Source organism: Oreochromis niloticus, linkage group LG9 (genome assembly GCF_001858045.2).
Source record: "Oreochromis niloticus isolate F11D_XX linkage group LG9, O_niloticus_UMD_NMBU, whole genome shotgun sequence".
NCBI classification, from domain to species: domain Eukaryota; kingdom Metazoa; phylum Chordata; class Actinopteri; order Cichliformes; family Cichlidae; genus Oreochromis; species Oreochromis niloticus.
In genome coordinates this window covers 29,100,695-29,106,694 of record NC_031974.2, presented here as the reverse complement: position 1 = coordinate 29,106,694, position 6,000 = coordinate 29,100,695, and positions in this window count along the sequence as shown.

Below are 6,000 nucleotides of genomic sequence, written 5' to 3'. Positions count from 1 at the left end.
CCTCTTCCTCTTCCTTCAGTCCCTCTCTGTCCTGTACAGGCTTCATTAATAAACAGACCTGGTCTCCACTCCACAACTGCCAGTTTGCATTTGGCAGCACGACGTTCTCTTCCAGACTTTCCTCAGGCAGTTGTACCAATTAGCCAGTCTTTGATCAGCAGAGATGGGCAGTAACGCGTTACTTGTAACGCGTTACCGTAATCCGTTACCGTAATCCGATTACTTTTTTCAAGTAACGAGTAATGTAAGGGATTACACTGCAAAAACGGTAATTAGATTACCGTTACTTTCCCGTAGGAATGCTGTGTTACTGCGTTACTAAAACCGTGAGTTTTTTGCGAGAATGTCTCATGACAGTGACGTAAGCGCAGTAGTGGTTTTAGATACGGGCGACACGGGCGGTTGCCCGGGGCGGCATCGTGATGGGGGGCGGCATCACGGGCATCGGCAAAAAAGAAAAAAAAACAAAAACGCTCGTACTCATGCTGCCCCTACGGCAGCCAGCGCATATTGGGAATGGCACAGGCATCGATCGGTTTTCTATCGCCCATTTGCTGGCAGTAAGGGCGCCCTCCGTTTGTGTGGTGCGCCTGCTGCTTGCGGCGCAGAGAGGAGAGGGCGGGGCGGCGGGGGATTCTCTGGCTGACTGGAGCAGCATCTAATAACCAACTAGCAAAATAAAACAAAATAACAAACACGAAAACACCAGACATCATGATACAGACTTATAATTTGCACCGATGTTTTTTCAAAATTCTATACACGAAAAGTGAGCGCGAGAGCGCGAGAGCGCGAGAGCGCGAGAGCCCTCGGTGCGCCTCCTCGCTGCTGAAGTCAAAGTAAACTTTATTGTCATCTCCGCTACATACAGTCCAGTATCTAGAGAGACGAGACGACGAGGCTCCAGTTACAGCAGTGCAAGTAAACAAACAATAAATATAAGAAGAGTAAGAAAATAAATATACACTTTAGGACTCGGGGTAAAGGGATCAATGACAATTCAAAATTTACAGTTTGATGATTTAAAGTCTCACACACAACCAGTCGAAAGGGGAGGAGCCCCAGCTGCTTCCAAATCGAGCACATTTCATTCCTAATGTTGTAAATCCAAGTCTATTATGTATTCATGATTTGAATCCTGGGTTGTGTGAAATCTCAGAAATGCACCCTAGACAAAGTGAATCTGTGAACTAAGGTGTAGGTCTGTTAGCTTATGTTGTGGTGATCCTTGGGTTGAGGGATGGGTGTTCATACTGCAGTGCAAAATTAAAACCAACGGAAGATGGACAAGAAAAGTTCAAAGCCATCAGGTGCTCAGTTTAGAAAAAATAGAAAAGAAGAGGAGGAGAAACGAGCAAAAGATACAGGTAAGCAGATGTGTCATTGGATAATGGCAGGTCATCCTGAAACAATCAGAATCAGAATACTTTATTAATACTTTACTAAGGAAATAATGTGGGTTACAGTTGCTCCAAGAAGAAATTGTAAAGATAGCAACACTAACAGATTAAACTCCAAACAATACATTATGTTACAGATTTTAATATTAATTAGTCATTGTCAGTTGTTGATTTGTCCCATTCTCATTGTATGAAGAATTATGATGGCTGTTTGGTAGCCGTTTGCATACTATGCATACTCTGTCTCTCTTCATATGTGTGTGTGGACAACAGTTTTATGTTAATGTACGATCCTTAATATGTTTTGTTTGTGTGTGTGTGTCTGTGTGTGTGTGTGTGTGTGTGTGTGTGGGGGGGGGGGGGGGGGGGGCAGAGGGAGTGTTCCCCCAGGGCGCCAAACAGGCTAGGACCGCCACTGCGTAAGTGAGTGCGATGTTCGTGACAACAGCTGTCTGCAGATCAACAATGGATAATATATCGAGTGCGGGAGAGAGTATGAGCGTGCAGCGTTTAAAGTGTGGAAGTACTGACCTTATTTTGAGTTTGATTCCATAAAAAGTGACAAAAACATTAGTGTCCGTTGTGCGTGGGAAGAAAACTTCTTTTTACAGCGAACCCCCCCCTAAACTTCCGAGCAAGCAACGAGTGCGCTACGACTGTAATGGGAAATTCACAGAGAAACTCGCGGAGTCTTCAACTGACCGCTGCGGCACACCTGCACCAGGGCAAACCTCCGCCTACCCCAGTCCTGCTTTACAGGTGAAAATAGAGCAACTAGTCTTTGACTTGATTTATTTTCTGCTGTGTTTTACTTGCATCTATTTGAAAGAGTGAGTGTAAACACAAAAAAAATTATTTTATTTTATGTGCTGGAATGTGCAGAAAATAGGTTTAAATGTTAAACAAATTTCTTCCAGTCAGAGAATGTTGCATATAATTTAATTTTTGCTTGATGCATAAAGTTAAAAGATTAAAACCAATAAAACAAGTTTTAAGAAGAGACTTTTCCATTTGATTACATTTTGTATGATGGATTATGCAGAAAAAGTAGAATTGGGCTGAAAGATCTATCGCCTTATCACCTATTCAGGTTGTAAATTGTGTTTTTAAAAAGTAACTAAGTAACTAAGTAATTAATTACTTTTGAAAATAAGTAATCGGTAAAGTAACGGGATTACTTTTTGGGGGAAGTAATCAGTAATTAGTTACTGATTACTTTTTTCAAGTAACTTGACCAACACTGTTGATCAGTGATCATCATTGAATAATAATAGTATTAAACCTCAGCAATTTATATTGAAATGAAGTTGCTCTTTAAAATTAGGTGTGTTACATTTGTAGGCTACTACTTGTTTCTTCAGTGTGTTAAATGTCTCAGTAAGCGTCAATATAATCGTGAGTCTTGGATGTGAATTGTCTCCTTAATTTAAGGATGGAACAGAAGCACACACCAAAAAAGATTTAGCAGATCAGCCACCACAGAAAAGTGTCCTGAGAAGGAGGTATTTTTAAATGGCTGGTCTTTCAGGAGAAATTTTTTAATTTGCTTTAATTTTGTGAACATTTTAAGTATTAATCACAGTGCTGCCTCATGCTGTAACATTTTTATATCTTCTCACTGATAGCCGGTTGAAAGTGCTTTTCATCTGCATAAACATAATTTAGCGAGACTAGTCGGTCTACTAGAATACTATGTTTTACTCTCAAAAGACAGCGAATGGTAGTGTCATCTGCAAGACTGTTCACAAACCACAGCACAGCATCCAGGACCTGATGCCATTATGCTGGGGCAAAAGCCAAAATTCTGTAATCTGACCCACTGTGACAGGAGAAAAAGCAAATTTCAATTTTCCCCTTTTTCTTCTTAAGCAAACATATCACCTCACAGCTGTTCCAGTCTGTCTATGATCCTCCACCCGCTGCCCCCACCTCCTGTCTCCCTAACTTGGTCTAGTCGACCAGGCCAGGGTGCCTTGACAAGGTGTTCTGGATCTGACCGAGAGTTTAGACCTGGGTGGATTAATGGAGGTTTGATACTGGATCCACTCTGGTGGGTAGATGTATAGAAGCAGGAGTGGGAGAAAGATTGTCAGCTTTAACAGGTCTGATATGAAGTATTCTGGGCAGTGGACATTAACCAGAGGCCTTGAGCCTCCTTGCAGGGAAACACTATCCAGCCCTGTGATCTCCAGACCTCTCTTTCTCCTTCCATCAGCGCACCTCTCCATCTATCAAGTGTTTGGTCTCTTGCAGGCCCCCTTTTTTTGCCAGAATTTACTTGCTGTAAAGTCTCTGGATTAGTGTTCATAATACATGCCTTTTTCCTCCACTATATCTCCATGTTGACAATTGGGGCCAGAATTAGTCATCGTTCTTCCAGCTGTTGCATGCACTGTGATCAGGAAAGAATTTAGAGTTTGAAATACTAGATTTCGTGACTTCAGGTACTTGAAAGGTCTCCAAAGCATGCCACCCTGACCGTTAGCACTGAGCTACAGCAGTGGCTCTTGTCTGAAAGAGGTGAAGATGGATGTTATGTCTTTGTTCCATCCTTGTTGTCATTTTTTGATTTCAGTTACCTCTGTTAGTGTTTTTCCTCTTTTTTTCTTGTTATGTATATTTAAAGCCTGAGGTGCGTTTGTGGAAGCAAACACAACTTACCCGAGGCCTCACCGGGACAGGACACACTAATCCTTCTGTAGCATTTTTAAAAAAAATTTCTGAATGAAGATGTTTGTTGGTCAATCTTTTGCCGGTCTCTGCTTATATCTTAAGGCATTCTGGGCATTTTCCTTTTGACTCATTTGCCCTATTTAATATAAAAATTGTATTTCATTTATAAAAAGAGAAGATTTAGAGCTCAAGGCTTAGATAGGACTGTATGTCCTGGATTGTGCTCTGGTTTCAGTTAAGCCCTCCTTTGCTCTGGCATACTGTCCCTCACTATTTTTATTTTTTTTCCATATTTTTTTCTTTTTTTGAAATTCCAACAGGCCACTTTTCCTATTTGCCAGCATCACTGCTGCCTCACCACGGGTACAGAGAATGCGCTATGCAAAAATCCAAGTAATGACTTTAAAAGACATTACTGCGTCATGGACAGGCTCTTGGAAAGTGTACTGAACTGTAAATAAAAGCATTTGAATCTTGCATTTACTCACCGAGTAGAGGAGAAATTCCACACTAAGTAAGTAAGTTGAGGTGGCGGAGCAACAACTACCTAAGCAGATGTCACAAGGATTGTGGTATGTTGGAAGCGCTGAAGACACTGGCAACCTCACTCATTCATTTCATCTGTTTTCTTACAAAGATGATGAGGACAGATGAAGTAACCCGAGCTGCCTGCCTTTCCTTTTACGGCCTTCTACTGCAGAAGAACAGACAGAGGATCTTGAACGAGGGTGGAGTTATTGGGACTTCAGGTTAAACAGATGAGGATAAACATTTTTAGGAATGGCCCTTGAGTGGCAGTCTTAAACTTGATGGCACAGAACATGGAACATTATGACAGCAGTTTAACTCAGCACCACTCAAACACTGAGGTCTAGTTTAGTTATGTTAACAACACTCCAAGCTTGTTCTAATGTTTTATCTTTCTTATTATCACCACGCTATTTCAAGTCCCTCTGGTATATTGCTTGCCCTTTCTTCAACCATTTGTCTAACTTCATGTCTCAGCTGTTTTGTTCTTATGTCTTCAAGTCAAGGCTTTTTCTTACAAAAGCAAGTACGAAAGCAACCGTCTCCCTCCCTGCAACATTCAACAGATTACCTCCACGACACGCCTAATGCACCGTGTTTTATTGCCGAGTAATAACAGCTTTATGCAGGATTTGAACTTCTAAGCTGACCTTGAAACATGACTGTTGTGCTGGCCAAGACAGAGTCCTAACAGGCTGTGATTTATCTCGGCAGACTGTGTGGATAAGTCCAGCTGAAATGGCTGTAGCTGTTTAAGGCCAAGATTTAAACTGGAATCTTGATGGGGAGAGACGATGTAAAGACATTTCACACGTTGTTGCATCGCTTTTTCTTCACTGGAAAGTTATAAAAGTGCATTTTGATGGGTGACATTTGGTGTTTGGGTAATGTTTTTGAATGACATCATGTTTTGGAGTTTGGTGCTGGTCCCTGGTGATTATCGAAGACAGATGACAGCTTGAAGAGACTCAAATCAACTCATCTACAAACGCTGCTCATGTTGTTGCTAATCAGAGCTATTGCCAGGGCCGAAAACATTGAGGACAAATACCGTCCAGTGATTGTGTCAGAACATTCAACTGACTCTGACGAGCTTTCCTCCGTATTTACAGTACTGCTACCGTCTAGCTTTAAAACATAATCAGTTGTGTTGTGAGGAGTAAAAACTATGTCTAACATTCCTAAAACAGATGTTTTAATTGCACACAGCATCTGTAGCTGTTCAGTGTGACAGCAAACAAACTGCTTTTCTTGTCTTTTTCTGTCCTGCTGAGTGATTTTCTGTCACACTTTGTCACTGCTCCATCTGTGTGTGTGTGTGTGTGTGTGTGTGTGTGTGTGTGTGTGTGTGCACTCCTGCATGTGTGGATTTGGCCCTTTAGATATAGAAGTGGCCCAG